Source organism: Eublepharis macularius, chromosome 8 (genome assembly GCF_028583425.1).
Source record: "Eublepharis macularius isolate TG4126 chromosome 8, MPM_Emac_v1.0, whole genome shotgun sequence".
In the NCBI taxonomy this organism is placed as follows: domain Eukaryota; kingdom Metazoa; phylum Chordata; class Lepidosauria; order Squamata; family Eublepharidae; genus Eublepharis; species Eublepharis macularius.
Window position 1 is genome coordinate 143160090 of NC_072797.1, and position 17456 is coordinate 143177545.

The 17456-nt window shown below is 51.9% G+C and overlaps 1 protein-coding gene across 1 annotated transcript in view; it reads left to right on the forward strand.

The window, feature by feature from the left end:
• Positions 1-5348: 5348 nt before the first annotated feature.
• LOC129334336 (ephrin type-B receptor 5) overlaps positions 5349-17456 on the forward strand; it is a 211808-nt gene continuing 199700 nt past the window's right edge. Inside the window, exon 1 of the mRNA XM_054986362.1 lies at positions 5349-5548. The gene's annotated coding sequence lies outside the window, so the exon portion shown is untranslated. The remainder of the gene's footprint in view (positions 5549-17456) is intronic.

A 17456-nucleotide genomic window follows, 5' to 3' on the forward strand; every position in this document is an offset into this window, starting at 1 on the left:
ACAAATGCTTAATATTATAAGCTCTGAATCCTCCCCAGTACTTACGGAAATCCTTTCTATCGAAGAACGCCAGCATGTGCGACTCAATTTTCTCTGGTAATGAAACGACACATTCAGAAATACGAGCGCTGGCTCTCGAAAGCTGGAAATCTAGTTGGTCTTTAAGGTGCTGCTGGACCTGAAGCTACTACAGACTGACGTGGCTTCTGGTGTGAAACCGACCCAGGACTGTAGCTCTTCAGAAGGCTTGTCTGGGATTCCATGTTTGAAAATTCACTCATGTTCTCAACATAACGCAGCAAAACAAAAAACTTCCCTGCCTACTGAAAATAACACATCTGAGGGAAGACTTGGCTAGATCTCTTCTACCTGACATGCAGTCTTTCAAAAGGCAAGGGGTACGATATGAGCATGCTCACAAACATTCATTTTACTTCTGGAGTCTGTGGCTGTAACACTTGATGTTTCTGGACAAGAACTTTGACTCTGATACCTGGAGCAGCACCGGGCTCAGTCGCAGACCTGATTTACTCTAAACTAGATAGGGTACATGGCCTCTGCATTTCTCTTCTTGAATATGGGCATCTATGGATGTGACCTATATAGGCAAGAGTACAGACAACTTTCTTTGCAGAAATTAGACACTGGATGGATGGGAATGTTAAACTGGGAAACAGCCCTGTGGGCACCAAGCAGTCAGATGCCAGGTTCACCTGTCATTTCCCATCCACTACTACCCCAAGCTTTGCAGCCTCTTGTTTATACCATGAAGGGCTCGTGCGCATCTCTGGGTAAGGAACGTCCAGTTAATTAGTCGCTGGGAAGATTCCATTTGCGTTTCCCCCCACAGGCCCCAAGCGGTCTTGGCTGCCCCCGCTGCAGTGGTATGACTCAAAGCAGGCACGCCTCAAGTTGGGCCAGATGGTCTCACAAAGGAATTTCAGATTCTGATTCCTTTGGGGGCCACCGCACTTGCCAGTGTTGGAGAAGGGCGGTCAGGGTAACACTTGCTCCATATTTTGTTTTGCTTTAAGGAGCTGTACTTTCTGTCACCTGTGTGACTTTTGCTTCTCTTTCAGAAATGTCCAGTCAAACGATTGCAAAAATGTGCATATCACCTTAATTGGAAGCTTGACATGGTTCTCCCAAAAGGGCAGAAGGTGAGAAGCTTCCGTTTGAGGGCTAAGTTAGGGTTTGATTTTGCTAAACTTTCACACAACCTGCAAATCAGTTGTTCTTGGGATGCTCAGATATGGCCCCCGCCCCCGGTACAGTATCTGCTCAGTCCCTGGAGCCTCAATTAGGAGGCCTAAAGTGATGGGAAAGACCTTTGAGGGTCATTCTTCACTCTATGCTCTTCAGGTTTGGCACCCTGCCTGTCTTCTAATTTCTGCTGGTGCCGTTGTATAGTTTGGTTGACAGGTAATAATTTGCTAGAGGTTAAGAGGATTTTGCTTCGGTTTGTTTTGAATAGAATTATGGATGAGATGACCAGCGGACCCACAGAGACATGACTTGAAGAAAGCACCCCCCGCCCCCAGACGGAAGGGGCCCCTCTAGTCCCACCCTTTCCAGACTTCAGTCATTCACAGAATGCTTTTCTTGAAGTCTGCTGAGGAACCTCTGAGCCTCTTGGCATGTTGTAGAGGATTCTAGCTCAGGGTACCTCTGGGCGCCATGGCACCTGCTGATCTCTCTCCTAGAGCCCGCCAAGGGCATTTAGAAAGTGGGTGGAACTATGTCAAGCAGGTCTTCTGATTGGCTATGCAGATTAACAGGCATCCTGTTAAAGAGATTCTCCCTGAAAAGTTGAAGAGTTATTGTTAAAGTTATATACAACCTTGCTCTCTGACGTTTTGTGGTTGGCAGCACCTCTTGCAGCAGCCATTTTGCAGTTGACTTCACTTCCTGTGGCAGCCATTTTGTGATTTCACCCACTGCCCTATGTCAGAATAGCAAAGGTACCTTTCTAGGTTTTCGCATGGATTTGGTTTGAGTCTCCAGTTGTCACACAAGGAAAACGCCCCTACACACATTCTTTTGCAGCTGCACATTGCATGAGAAGATTAAGAGAGGGGTGGATGAGTTGCCTTTTGTGGAAGCCAGGGCTGGTGGTTGGACCAACCCACTGAAAGCAACTGCTTGGGATGGCCCATTGAGGAGGGTGCTGCTCCGTGGCAGAGGCTCTGCTTGCTTCTGGCCATCAGATACGTGGAAGATGACTGGCACCCTCTCCCCTGGGACCTGGCTAGTAGTGGTAGGGCCCAAAGGGGGAAGAGAGGAACTTGCTTGGTATGACAAAGGTCCTGACGGGAACTCGTATGTTACCCCCCCCCACCAGTGTTTGAAGGAGCCCTGGGCTTCCTCAGCTTTGGAAACTACCAGTCTGTTCCATTAGAAGGGATCCTGCAGTGCAGAATACTGTTCTGTTCCTGAAAACTTTCCGGGGGGGGACATTTTATTTAGTTACAAAATGTGTGCCCTGCCCTTCTGCCCTACCCTAATCCTAACCCTAAAACCATACAAAAACACATAATTAAACACTTTTAAACCAAGCTAAAATACATACAAAAATATAAAAACAACAACTAAAAGATAGGGCAGGAAGAAGGGATCGCTGAGGACACACCAGATGAAACAAATAAAGTCTTCTACTGCGGGCAGAGAATGCCCACTGAAGGGGACAGACCTGTCTCCCTGGGTGGGGAGAGAGTTCTAGAGTTTGGGTGCCATGACCGAGGAATCCTTCTCCAAGGCGGCCACCTGCCTCACCTCAAATGGTGGGGCCACCTGAGGAAGGCCTCAGGTGACAGCAGCAGTTGGGTAGGTTCATGAGGGAACGGGCAGTCTTGGAGGTATGCTGGCCCCAAGCCAAACAGGCCACTGAAGGTAAACACCAGCGTGCCGAGTTCTTCAAACATGGTTACCAGCACACCTTACGGACAAGTGTGCCACAAGTTGCACAGACAGTGGCTACCTAGTGATTCTAGTGCTATGCGCTAGAGCATGACGTCACACTGGAAAGGCAGGAAGAAGCCTGGGCCTGACTCTGTGCTGCCAGGTCTATGGGCTTTCCTGCCCCATCACAGGCATACCACGAGTTTCTAGGTCTCTGCCATGACACACGGTTCACAACCGTCTCTTGAACTTCCTTCCCATCGCTGAACTTCTCCAGACTACGGCACGGCCTCCTGCTGTACCGACGGGATAAAGGCCGTGCCTGTTTCTCACTAAAGCTCCAGTGCGATGAATGAACGCATGAAGCCGCCTTGTACCGAATCGGCCCGCTGGCCCATTACGGTCTACCCCGCCTGGCGGTGGCTCTCCCGGGTCTCAGGTCCTTCACATCACCTGCTAGCTGACCCCTTTTCCATTTGGCGATGCTAGGGACTGCACCGGGGACTTCTGCTTGCAAAACGGGCGCTCACTCCTGGAACCGTCGTTCCAAGGCCTGTGCCTAAGTTCAGAAAATGTTTTCTAAAGGAGAAACACATCATACGCAAACATGAGAAAACCAAAAACTGAACGTTAGAGAAGAAACACTTTAGCTGTGGATACTTTGGAGTGGAGAAAGAGTGTGTGTGTGGCTTAACTCCTTCCCACGTGTCATCCTCTCCCCCCCCCCTTATTACTCTGCCCTTCCAGTTTCTCCCACCTCCAGGTTTGATGCATGTTGACCTTTAGCCCACCTGTTTGGCCTGTTTGATTTGAACCGGGTTGCACAATGTTGCTAAGGTTTGAACATTGGGAAAACTACTGTGATGCACCAGAAAACGTAGAGATTTGGAGGATATAAATGGGGGGGGAATCATTTTCTAACTGGTATGGATAAGCACTATTTTGGAAGCAAAACCTTCAAAAATTCTTAAAAGAGGTATATGACTTCTGGGGTGGCCCTAGAGCCAACAGTGTGGTAGCGGTAAAACTCAGAAGTACACCAGGAGTGTCGTAAGTCAATAGGAAATAGCCAGAACAGAAGAAAACAAATACAAGCTTTAATTGGTGAAATTTTTAGGCTGTTTTTGGTTCTGGTGTGTTACTGTACTAGTGAATAAAATTTAGATTTCCAATATGGCCTCTAACAACTTTATTAAATAGTAAGCTGTCTTTATTTTTTGAGATGTGAATATGTTTGATATTTCTTAATTAATAAATAATAGATCACTGGGATTTGCGAGCCCCCAGTTCAAATCTGTGCAGTGTGCCCTGGAGGCTCACTGGGTGACCTTAATCCGATCACCCACTTCCCCCCTAATCTACCTCACCTGGTTGTTGTGAGGATAAAACAGAAGAGAGGAGACTGATGTATGCTGCCTTTGAGTTCCCAAATAGTAAAGAGTCCAGTAGCACCTAACCAACTGTAGTCTAGTTGGTTAGTGTTAAGGCGCTCCTGGACTTTTTACTATTTGGCAACTACAGACTAACACGGCTCTCCCCCCTCCTCTGGATCTTTGCGTTCCCTCTGAGAGAAAGGCAGAGTATATATGAAGCCGCTACCAAAAAAGCAAGTCAGCGGCCTTCATTCCAGCAGGTGCCGCGGGCCAGACGCCGGCCTCTCCCGCCTCCCCCCACAACCGCACGCAGACCGCGCAGCGCCCGGCCCGGCCCGGCCCTTTGGCCCGCTCTCGTTCGCGCCCTCCTGCCCGCGCCAGCCGCGGGAGGGGACGTCGGCGGGGTTCGTCCTAACATCGCCGGCCCGGGCCCGCTTCCCGCCTCCACCGCACACTGCAGGGCTGAAAAGCCGGCCGGGCTCTCGCCTGGCAGGCCCCCTCGCGGCAACCCTGCGAGGTTGGCCGGGGGGGCAGGAGCAAGCCGGACCTCGCGGGCCGGGCCGGGGGGGCCAGCGACGCTCAGTCCGCAAGTGCGGCGCCTAGCCCGGCGGGGCGGGGGGGGGGCAGGAAGGGCTTCGGCCGGGCCGCGGGCCGCGGAGGAGGCCGCCTGCGCCCGGGAAGCCCCAGGCAGGCAGCAGGCCGGCAGGAGCCGGGAGAAGGCCGGGCCTCGGCGCGCAGCTCCGCCTCCGGGACGCCGGGCTGCTCCGGGCGAGGCGGGGGAGGGCCCGGGCCGGGGTCTGCCGGCGGGGGAGGCGCAGACCCTGCGGAGCGCGAGGGCGGCGCGCGGCAGCGGGGGCCCCTCGGCGGGGAGGCGGCCGAAGTCCCCGAAGGCGCGCAAAAGAGCGCCCCCGCCCGCCCGCCCGCGCGCTTTCGCGGAGCCGGGCGAAGAAAGCCGCGGCTCCTTGCAGCGTCCCCGGCTGGGAGGAGGAGGAGGAGGAGGAGGAGGAGGGCCCCCGCGCGTCGGGGGGAAGGCCCGGCCCGGCAGGAGGCGAGGGGCAGCCCCGACGGGGCGGGCGAGCTGCGCGGGCGGCGGGCCGGCTGGCGTGCGCGCTGGCGGAGGCGCCCCCTCGGCAGGGCTGCGCGCGAGGTCCGGCGGCGAGGAGGCGGGTCCCTCCCCGGCCCCGAAGGCGAGCCGGCGGGGCGGAGGGCAGCTGCTGGCGAGCCGGAGCATCCGCTGCGCCTCCCCGCCCGGGCGATTCCGCGGGAGCGGCGGCCAGGTGGGTGCTTGGCGGGGCAGGGTCGGGGCGGCCGCAGGCGGCGGGAGGGCAGCCGCGTCGCCCGGGCTGGGGAAGCCTCGCAGGGTCGGTCTCTCCCCCCCCCCCCCCCGTTTTGGCGGGGCGGAATTGGAGCATCGGGTCCGGAGTTGAGACTGCGGCGCCGCGCCACTGCCCGCCGTTGGGGCGGCTGTCTTGGCCGCGGGGCCGCTTGTTTCTGTGGCTCCCGCTTTGGGAAGGGGCTCGCGGGGGGGGGGGGAAGCGCCTGTTGAGCCAGAGGGCCGGTCCCCCCCCCCCGCTGGAAGAAGATCAAAACGGGAGGGGGGGCGAGGCTTCGCGCCCCGGGGGAGGGCGGGGGGGGGGCTGCAACTGCTGCTCGGGAGCCGCCGGCGGGCTCGGCTTGCCCCCGATCAGCCTCCGCGGGACCGCTGGGATGCCGCCGGCGGCAAGGAGGGCTTTGCCCTCTGCGCGCCTGGGCTGGGGCAAGCGGGGAGGGTTCGGCCGGCTTCATCCCGGGAGGGGCGGAGGGGTCTGCGCCTCGGAGTCCCTTCTCGAGCCCCCTTGGGCCAGGCGCCCCCATGCACGGACACAACCTCTCTCTCTCTCTCCCCCTCCCTCTCGTGTTCAAATACACACTCGTTGACCTCTATACCGTGCAGAACAGGCACCCCTCCCAACCTCGAATAGCTGCCGTGTTGTTGTGATTTTTTTTGATGCGCACCTTTGAAAAGGGAGGGAGAGAAAGCCGGTGCCTGCCTGAAACGGGCCGAGCAGCGCGGCCTGAAACGGAGTTGTGCCCTTCGAAGCCCGCAGTGGCAGTGGAAGTGTGCAGCTCCTCTCAGGGTCGTGCTGTTGTGGGTTCCTGAAGACTGTTGTGGCGTCACCTGGAATTCCCCTTCTCTAGGCAACTCTGCCACCTCCAGCTTGAAGGTGAAAGAAAGAAAGAAAGAAATCTCAGAGCCACTAGTCAAAAGGCAAAACTCATCACAGCGAAATCAACCCCCTTGCCAAGCCAGTGGAAAGATTTCCGCTCCCCACCTCGTCTCAATCAATGCGGGCCCCTGGGGTGCAACATATTCCAACCCCCTGGCGCCATTGACTGCATGTTGCTCGGGGGGGGGGGGATTGGGAATCCCCCATAAAAATGGATGTATGAACAGATTTAAGGGCCTGTCCACCAAGGATTGTGCTTGGGATGAACTAGGCAAGGGGGTCCAGTGGGCTCCGTTGCAGACCTCAGTTCAGAGGGACCCTGAAATAATGTTGTTGCTCGACAGCTGACTTGCTGCTGCTCCCTCCTCGGACCTCTGCGCAGTGCACAGAGCTTGGTGTGGGCACTGCACATTGCACATTTCTGCCCAAACTCAACTGTCCTTCACCGCAAGAGATTTGCTGTTTCCGTTTTTCAAAATGCTTCTTCTCTCTGGTGCTGGAACTTCAAGGGCCTGCCCCTGTCAGCACGGGGGGGGGGGCCTACCGCAGGACCCCTGTGGAAGTTGCCCCGAGCCCTGTCTCCTGGTGCTTGGCCAGGAGACAGGCAGTCATTTCAGTGAGTTTAAGGCAGTGGCGAGGAGGAGGGGAGCGCCTTTTGTGGCGTGGCCACGTCCTTTACTTTCAGCCCCTGCGGAACAGGGTTCGGTGTGGTTCTCCAAACCTGTTTGAGTGGAGGCAGCATTTTGGACAAAAGAATATGCGTGTGTACTTGCTGGGAAGGGTTACCTCTTTCAAACATTTCCAACTTTCCATCGGTTGTGATGTATCCAGTTGGGATTCTGCTGTCCCATCGTATCTGCTGGGTTGTATGAACCGTGCCTGCATCCTGTAAGATTCCAGCCCTGAAGGCCCAAGCCCCCTCCTCTCCTCTCCGGTGGGAGTTGCGCTCCTCATTCGGTGGAAATGTATAGAGTTGGGATGAATGTTGCAACTCGTCTCGTTCAGTTCGTTGCTATCCGTGTCTTCAAGCCATCCCTGAGATGGATTTCACCCACATCTCTTACTTTAAAATCTTTGCTGAAGCTGATGCTCTCTCCGCAGCATGTTTAGTTGCCCAGTTCTTGGTAGAACTAGCTAGGCAGGAGTTTAACTTGGATCTTGTCTGTCTGTATGCAAGTTGCCGCTTGTTTGTCCACCGGTGTGCCTGGGAGGCAATTATTCTCCTTTCTGGCAGCTTTTGAGATACCTGAAATGGGTTTTTCATCTCCCCCCCCCCTTTCAGCAGGACTAATTTCATGTGTTTGATTTGTTTGTATCTTAAAAGAGCTAGTGTGGTGCAAGCTGGGGGTGTCTGTCTAGGATCTGGGCGGCCCAGGTTGGGACCCTCGCTCTGCCATGGAAGTTCACTGGCTGACCTGAGGCCAGTCACCCACTCTTGACCTAACCTACCTCATAAGGTTGTGAGGCTAAAATGGAGGAGAATGATGTAAGCCTCCCTATTAGGGAGAAAAGGGGGCTATAAATGAAATAAGTAATAGCAACGGTGTCTGAATCCAGCAATGCATTCTAAACGCTTCTTAGCTCTGTTAAGCCATTTCGGTGATCCAATCTCATGTAACTGAAGAGTGCGCTACCCGCTGTCCTCCCTATATGGGTACCAAACCTAGAGAACATGTGTATTGCCCTATTCTCACACACACACACACACACACACTGGCAGCTGCCTCTGTTGGGAGAATTGTGGGGACTGGTCTCCACCGTTGCATAAGTGTGTTTGTGTGTGTGTGTGTGTGGACCATTCTGCCAAACATGGCTTGTTGAAATTAATAGCTGGGGCTGTTTTCACCTCCCGTTAGTTTTTATGGAGTTTAGCCAGGAGAACCTCCCCAGTGAAGGGATATGCCACCTAGCCGAGACTGGTCTGCTGCCTTCGGTGGCTCCCAGAGTCTTCTGCCTGAGGGGCCACGTCCTGGCCGGGCTGCCTCTGCTGTACATGGTGTTGCAGGCTGAGGCCGAACCCTGCCGCCCGGGTGGAACCCTCTTGGGGCTGGCTGCATGGGCCTCGCTGGCCGTGCCTCTCCGGATCCATTCCCCAGTCACACGTGCTGCTTCGTTGCAGGCGCATTTCTCAGTCCTGTATTTCTCACTCAGGAAAGACAGTCGCAGGAGGGGCGTTGGCTCAGTGGCAGAGCGGCCGTTTGGCATGCAGGAATATCCCAGGGAAATGTCCCCGGCATTTCCAGTTAAAAGAATCAGGTAGTAGGTGTTGTGAAAAATCTGGACCCTAGAAAACCACTGTGGGGCAGTGAACACTAGTGGCCTTACGTAAGAGGAGGCTTCCTGGATCTGACCAAAGACCCACCTTCTGTTCCCCAGAGCAGTTCCTCGGCGGCTGCCTGGAAGTTTGCAGGGGTGTGTGTGTGATGTTGGGGGCTTCTGCACTGTGTGGACCAGACGTTCTCAAACTGCAGTTCGTGGTCTGAAAGTGGGTCGTGATGCTTTTGCCAGTGGGTTGCATGCAGTGGTCAGACTTCTAGGCTGGGAGAGGAGGTTTTGGACCTCAGGACCTGGAGTCAGGTCCCAGAAGTCTGTCTTTTTTGTGGTTCATCCTAACTGCTACTTCACATGTAAATTTGAGCTGCTTTGGTATATAGACCTAATCCTAAAAAAATAAGTTTGGTATGGAATCCCTCTCACTCTTTGTATGCAACTTTTGAAAACATTTTTCTTTTTCTTAGGAATTAAAACTGTTTCTGAAATGTTGACCCAGCTGTGACTTCAAATTGGTTCCAGTCCTTGGTGGGTGGGGGGAGTGACATGGGCTTGTGAGAGGTCTGTGGCCCAGGGCTGGCTGTTTCTACTCAGTCCTACCCTCTGATGCTCCGGATTTTCAAGACTGGCTGCCATTTTGAATCCGTCCTCGATAGTCTCCGCTAGCGTCCGGGAAGACTTTCTGATTAAAGTTACTAAGCAGTACCAGACGCCGGTCAGACTTCTGTGAAGTATTGCAGAGGCCATTTGTGATGATGTCCCCAGACGCAAACCACCAGAGGCATAAGGATTGGGCTGCCTAAAGGGCACCCAAAGAAAGAATTCGGCGCGACTGGACGAAAACGGTGCTTGTTAGAACAGGTCTAGTATTCTATCAGAATATGGCGGCCTGCGTCCCCCTGCTCTGCTCAGCCAAGTTCAAAGCTTCTTTCCAGCCTAGGAAGCGCCTCCTCTGATGAGAGAGTCTCGTCTGTCAGAGGAAGGCCCCTTAGGGTGGAGGAAGGGTTCAGATTTGGCTGAGCAGAGTGGTAGAATACGTAAGAGTTTTGGAAGCATACGTGGCGGTATTAGACGGTACTAGACAGATTTGTGAAGGAGAGGTCTGCCACGATGAACAACGGATGAACAACGGGAAGCTCCGTGCTCAGAGGCAGTCAGCCTCTGAGGAGCAGTGCCAGGGGGCAACTTCAGGGGAAGGCCTCAGCCTCTGTGCCTTGTGGTTGACCCTTGAGATTAACTCATTGGCCACTGTGTGAGGCAGATGCCGGACTAGCTGGACCTCTGGGCTGATCCAGCCGGGCTCATCTTATGACACATCTCTTCTGAAAAGGAGCGCTGCCTTTGATGTTTAGATAAGGAGCAGGTGGCCCACTTAAACGCTCCAGTGGCTCCATGGGGGGGCCTTGGGGTGTGAGGGCCGCTGACAGCATGGATTGCCCATATCATGTGCACAGGATCCGTACCGCTGCCGTCACCATGCTAGCACAAGCTTTAATTTGGGGGGGGGGGTCTGTTTTTTGCATCTTTTTATTATACTTAATATATTTTACTTTTGTTAGATGTGGAGTATGCCAAGCCATGCTAAAGTTCTGTCCAGGTAAAATTTTATTCAGTGCCTTCCTCTCCACTTCTCCAGTTGCACAAGGCATTTCTTCTGTCCTTTTAGGGAAATCTTTCAGACTGTAAGGACTAGAAAGTCACTTTTGAAAGGAGAAGAAAGTTGGCTCTTTCAGGAACTCTGTGCCCCAAACTACATTTTGCAGTCTTCTGGAACCGGATGACGAAGTGGCATTTTCAGTGGTTCCCAGGTTTGGGCAGGTGGGGGGGGGGGACACACTGACTAGTGTCACGTGAATGCCCGTTGCAGTGTCCTATGGGAGGTGATGGAAGGCGGCATGCAAATTGTGCCTGTGGCAGTGAATTAGTATGGGATGGCTTTTTCACACGTGCAAGTGCCCCGTGCATTTGTCAATTGGCTCTCTGTCTTCTTTGTCTTCTCTAACCTCTCTTGCTAGTTCGTTGTGCTATAGTGTGCGGTATAGCGATTAGAGTGGTGGATTAAGTTCTAGGAGACCCAGGTTTGTGTTTTTAGATATTTATACCCTGCTTTTCCCCAAAATGGGCACCCAAAGTAGCTTACAACTCATTATCCCCTCCTCCACTTTATCGTCATAACCACCCTGTGAAGTAGGTTACAGTTACTGGAACCACAAATTCCTCTCCAGCTTCTTGGATGACCTTGGATCAGTTGTTCTCTCAAAGTCTGGCCTACCTTACAGGGCTGTTGTAAGGGCAAAATGAAAGAGGTGGGAAGCTCTTGAAGGAAGGCGGAATAGAAACACAAGAGATAAATAGTAGGAGCCGCGTCAGCCTGTGCTGCCCTCTCTGCTGCCAGTTCACATGTCCACATTGATAAAACTATGAGACAACTCCCCACATGTGGTCTTGGGCATGACTGAGTCTAGATTCTTGTGTGGGTGTTTTTGAGTGGCGGGCAGTGTTTTATCAGCATGTGGGGGCATGTTGGTAAATGTAGAACTGGCTTGGTGACGGACACATGGTGTACACGCCGGGCTTGGGTGCAAACTCTTCACGTGACAGTTTGGCCCCTCCCCTGTCTGCTTGTGCGTCACTCTTGGCGCCTGCTGTGCTGTTCTCAGCCCCCCCCCCCCCCGATTGAGGCTCCGCCCTGGTTCTCCTTGAGGTGGCAAACCTACAACCCGTGTCAGACTGCTTGCATTTTACTTGGCGCAAAACATTTCCTCCTTTGCATAGCAATTGAGCGTGTCGGGGGGACCCTGGCCTGGTTAGAAGCCCCCCCCCCATATTTGATGTTCTGTGGAAAGGGGTTTTTATTTCTAGGGAGGCGCATTTGGTCACTTTTTTTGCTTCACCTGCAGTCTGACTCTGCTGAACTACCTTGATAAGAACTGAGGAGGCCTTTGTTTGCACGCCCCGTCTGAAAATGTTTTAACAATGGCAAGAATCCGGATGATGCTATTCGTTTGCACATCCCCCCCCCCCATGTCTTGGTTTACCCATCTTTGTTTGCCGTCGGCAGCTGTCGTGCGGCTGGAACGAAGGCCGTCCCGTGTCTTCCCTTAGAAATCCAGGAGCCGCGTGCTTTTTGCAGTGCTCTTAAGCAGAAGAATTGGGCTTTTGTTTTTACCTCCGCGCAGGCAGCCTCTCTCCTTTGGCCTAGTCAGGTGGGGCTTGGAGGAGGGAAGGGGCTGCTGCTGTGTTCCTAGCGTGCAGCTGAAGGCAGAGAGGTGGGCTATTCCTGGTTTCAGTAGTGGACTGAGAATTCGCCTGTTTTGCTTACAAAGTAAAGGGATGGCCAAAGGGAGTAGTTTTTAGTGTGTCTGACTAGGGTTCAGGAGACCCGGGCTTGGATCCCCTTGCTGCATGCCCTGGGACCAGTTGCTCTTTCTCAGCCTAACCTACCTCACAGGGTGGTTGTTGTGAGGATAAATTGAAGATGGAGAGAGCGTTGTCAGCTGCTTTGAGGACACGTTGGGAAGAAAAGTGGGTTGTAAATCTCTACAACAGGGTGGGATAGTAATTAGAATGTTGGCATCGTATCTCGGAGACGCAGGTTCAAATCCCTGCTCTGCCGTAGAATCTTGTTGGGTGACCTTGAGCCAGTTACACGCTCTCAGTCTAACCTACCTCACAGGACTGTTGTTGTGAGGATAAAATGGAGTAGAGGAGAATGATGTCAGCCATTTTGGGTCCCTGTTGGACAAAAAGGTGGAGTATAAATGGAGTAATTAAATAAATATAAATGAAGCAAAAAACAATGTAGCTTCTCAAGACTGCTGGTCCAGGGCTCAGGTTAGTTGGGTTTCAAAATATAAGGTGGCCTATTATGGTAGTATGTAACGGCTTCATAGTTCTCCTCCAAAAGAAAGATGTGCCATTTAAGACAACACTATTTCTTTTTTTTTAATTCTTTATTTTCAGAATCACCAACAATACAAGTAACTTTTACAAGAATAGGTATCTATAAACAATTATTACAGTCAGTATGTTTTCTAAATCATTATACATTCGTGCAATCATAAATAACATATATTTACAATTCATATACAATCATTTAGCTACTATTTCTTAAAACTTTTATGTGGGGGGGGGCGGGGAACCAGGGTCATATAAAATTGTTTTGGGGAGGTGGACTTTAACTGGCTTACGGAGGTTGCATGTTGGGGACAATTGTCTGCCAAAACGCCAATATCCTTTTCACAAGGGTAACATTTTTCAAATAGTTTGTTCACCTGCTCATTTAGAGTTCTACGAGTCCTGCAGGGTCTTGTCCATCGAGGGTCCCAGAAACTTGTTTAATTCTACTCCGGCTTGCGATTTCAGGTTATTGCACCCCATTGGACTCGGTTGGTTTAACCTGTTTTCTGCTGCTACTGTGCACAACACCAGACTGTTATTTGATGTCTTTCCAGATTGCAGCTGGTGCTTAGAAGATCAGGCTATCGCTTAGCCTTTCCTGTTCTTTGAGATCATATAAATGAATAAATCCTTTCCGCCCATATAGAGAGGGGCTGAGCCTGTCTTTGAAAATGTGTCGCTCTGTTTGAGATACGTCTGTGCTGCTGTGGATATGCAGTTTTCGCTTCCTACTGAACACGTGAAGCTGCCTTCCGTCAAATCAGGTCATCAATCCATTCGGTACGGTTTCTGTCTAGCAGTGGAGAGCTCTCCTTGTGTGCTCTCTTTAGACGCTTTTAGTTGGTGATGCAGGAGGGTTGAATCTGTGTGCGAAAGCTCTGCCATTCTCATGTAACTACCAATTTGGGAAGCAAAATTAATGGATATTCATTGCATTTTTAGGGGATGAGATATTGCTTCAACAAGAGGCAGGCAGTCTGGAGCAAGACTAATTTAAAGACCTTTGAGGTTTTCAACCTAATACATATTTTGCATGGTGGATGAATTGTTTAGGGGTGCTGTCCTTAACTCCCCACCAGCAAAGAATCTCAGCTGTAGAAATCTAAATAAGAACCCCTCTAGTAACAGAGAATTAGCATTTTGAGATGAGATTTTTCAGTTTCTAGTTACAGCAGTCAGATGAATTAGGTGGGTGGTGGGAAACCTTTTTTTTTTTTAAACCTATTTAATTTGAGCTGTGTGAAATTGCTGCATAGAATTATTTTTGGGATGTACTTCATGGATGTACTTTGGAAAATGGAGCTTTCCAAATCAACTTCAGGGCCTGGTGCTTCATCCAGGGTTGTGTCTGTTCCGTGCTTATAGAAAAATAGCGTGGGGGGTGGGGGGGCAGCTCTGGCAGAGTCCGGCCGGCAAAACCTTTATGCCTCGATTCTGCTCACTGCTTCAGTCAGCCCTCAGGCAGCTGGATGCCCCCCCTTTCATGGGAACACCTGTGTAGTTTTATTAATTGACAAAAGTGCAAATGGTTTTGCCTGAAGGCTCTTTGCAGATCCAGAAGGCGCCTACTTTCCCTGGCACGCCGAGGCCCGTTTCCTCTGGTACGCATAAAACACAACTGGGTCCTGTTGCCTTCTCTCCGTGGCGTGTGCCTCTTTGTCTGAGCAACTCAGCTGCCTGTAGCTTGTTAACCTCCTGTGGCTTTTCATGTTTTCTGTCCCACTCCTCCCTTTCTCAGTGTGCTCCCCCATCTGGAGAGGTCACACAGAAATTGATTTGGGGCAGGACCGCTCCAGCACATTCTTTATGTAGCACCTGCTCCTTACACCTCTCTCTCCCCCTCTCCATCCTCCTTGCCTTCCCTTATTCTCCTTGAATGTCGCTTCTGAACATGCATTGCCCTCGATACAACGCCTCCATTGCCTCTTCCTACCTATTTTCAGAGCAGAAATGCATCCCATAGCAATTATTAACGCACAGCGAAGGCTACCTGGCAAACACTGCACCCCAGAACTGCAATTTAATGTTCTTGCTGACTTATTAAGCGGTACCATTTTACATGGTCTTATTGGAGCTGCAAGCTTTTGTCTGTTCACTTAATCAACTGTGGATTGGGTTGATTAATTGGTGGCATGGAATGGTAATTGGCAGGGCTGTGAAGAAGGAAACACATTTATTTGGTGTGTAATTGGTGGGTGCCAATTTAATTGGCAGGGCTTCAAAGTAAGAGCATTTTTGTTTATCTTGTGAGGCAATTTTGGTTCTGGTATGTTAGTAAGAAATGAGAGAGAAAATATTAAAGGGGGCTCATCCTCTGATCATAAATTGTCCTTTCCTTCACTTGAGAAAAACCTTTCTCTCCTGTGCTGCTTTCTGTCCCGCTCGTTCTTTAAGTGTCTCGCGGTGCGTCTGCGTTGCAGGGATCCGTTGCACTTGCTTTGTTGTAATGATGTTTCAGGAATGTGGTTCGCAGCTGTTTGTAGAAAAGCGCTAATCCACGGTGGCATTCATTATGCACATGTGCTGCAGTTCAGCTGATGAATTAAGCCAGATTCAAGAAAAAACTTCAGCTCAAAAATGCCACTGGCAGAATGCCCTATTCTTATCTGTGTGATTGAAGGGGAGGGAAAGGGCCCAGTCCTCTCAGTCCAGGGTGGTCTCGTGTTTTGAGTGCTGGACTAGGGGCTGGGGGATCCAGGTTTGAAGTTCTGCGCTGCCCTGGAAGCTTCTTGGGTGACCTTGGGCCAGTCATTCAGCGTAATCTATTTTACAGGGTTGTTGTGAGGGTTAAATGGAGTGGGGGGGGGGTCGGGGCGGGAATGATGTTTGCTGCCCTGATCTCCTTGCAGAAGGGATGGGATAAAAATGTCCTGGAGAGAGAGGCGCAGTAAAAACTACTCACGGTTTAGTTTCCTTTGGATCGTAGGAGACTTCTCGGGTTGGTTTCCGACTAAATGGGCCATTTCCACCAACCAGCTGGAGGCGTTATGTTGTTCCGCTGACGCCTGTATCCTCCACCCCCCCCCCCGCCGGGGCCAGCAGCATTTTGTAGACAGCTGTGGGCTGCAGTGAGATGGGGAAGGCAAGAGAGTTTCACTCCCAAACTGAGTTACACCTAGGGTTGCCAACCGTGGCTTGGGAAATTCCTGGATATTTAGGAGTGGAGCCTGGAGAAGGAGGGGCGTGGGGAGGGGAAGGGCCTCGGCATACAGTGCCACAGAGTTCGCCCTCCAAAGCAGCCGTTTTCTTCAGGGGAACTGATCTCTGCTGTCTGGAGATGAGCTGGAATTCTGGGGGATCTCCAGGCACCGCTTGGAGGTTGGCAACACCACGCCCTTCTAACTCGGTTGCAGTCGGTGGTCTTAGAAGGCGGCAGCTCTGCTTAAGAAGGCACTGCTTATCTTCGTAGCAGCTGTTTTATGTACAGTACGCCATGGAAAATATGGGAAGCAGATGCACTTTAGCAGCAGGCAGCAAAGTGAGTGATCCTAGAATAGGCCCCCAAAGCAGCCGTGTGCCCCCGCAAAATCTTCCCGTGCCCCGCCGTCCTTCCAGTCCAGCTACACTCGCATCTCTAAACTCTCTCCCCATCTCTCTTTGACACCAAATTCAAATTGTCCTCATAAGTAACAGTCCAAAGGCTGAAAGGAGAATCCCAGACTCTCAAGAAAATGTATCCCTGGCTGTGGATGATAGGATGTTTGGGAGGGTCTTTCGTTCATAGGGCCTCCATAAGTTGGGAGTGACTTGATAGCATTCAGCTGAACGGTGCTGGGCTGAAGCCCCGTTCGGACTGCCTCCTGGAGGGGTGGGCGCATCTTCCCCAGGGTGCAGCGAGCGTTTGACTCCAGGGTGCTTAGAGGAGGGGGGGCCAGTTTGCTCCCCTCCCCCCGACTGGGGAACTCTCGTGATTGGCCGCACCCATATGTTTGGGTGCCCGTAATGAGATACTCAACAGATGGTGGTGTGGGATCTTGTAGGGGGAAGAGGAAAAGATGTAGCGGCGAGAGTGTTGGATCAGGACCTGGGAGACCCACGTTTAAATCTCTCCCCTGCCTGCCATGGAAGCCTGCTGGGGGACTGCGGAGCAATCGTTTTTTGTCAGCCTGTTCTTCTTCACAGGGTTGATGTGAGGATGAAATGGATGAGAGGAAAAGATTGTTGTAAGCTGCTTTGCATCCCTGTTGGGGAGTAAAGTGGGATATAAGTGTATCAGTGGTCAGTGCAAATAAGGTCTTGGTTCACTCCTGAATGATCTGTGGCCATGAAGCCCTCTTCGCCTGCACCTGAATATACTGTTCCCTCACATGTTTATGGTGCCGCATCAAAGTTTGATCCTAGGCGCTGCCTCATATTGGCGTAGGCATTGGGCTGAACTTGCTGCGCCCTTTTGCAGATGGGCGTTTGAGTGCTTGTTTGTGTTTTCAGAAACTCTCCCCTCCGTGAGTAAATTAAATTAGCACAGCTGAGTGAAGTTGCTGGAGGGAGCGTCTCTTTCTGTCTCTCTTCTGACTTCGGCTGCATCCGTCCCTTGTGCGTTTACTCTGAACGGTGCTGACAGGAAAGACACATTCTGTGAAGAGATTTTTTTGCAGGAGAACTGAACAGAAAGGACCCTGTAGACTGGAATAGCCTCTTTCTGAGGGCCGAAGTAGTGTGTCTTGCGCTCAGGGCACGTGAGGAAAAAGGGGGTCTAGTCACGTTCATGAACGTCCCTTCCAGTGCGAGGGCAGGTCCGACTGCTAACAGGGAGTTGGGTTAGGCAGGTCTGTGCCTACTTTTTGCTTGCGTTTTCACTCCTTAACTG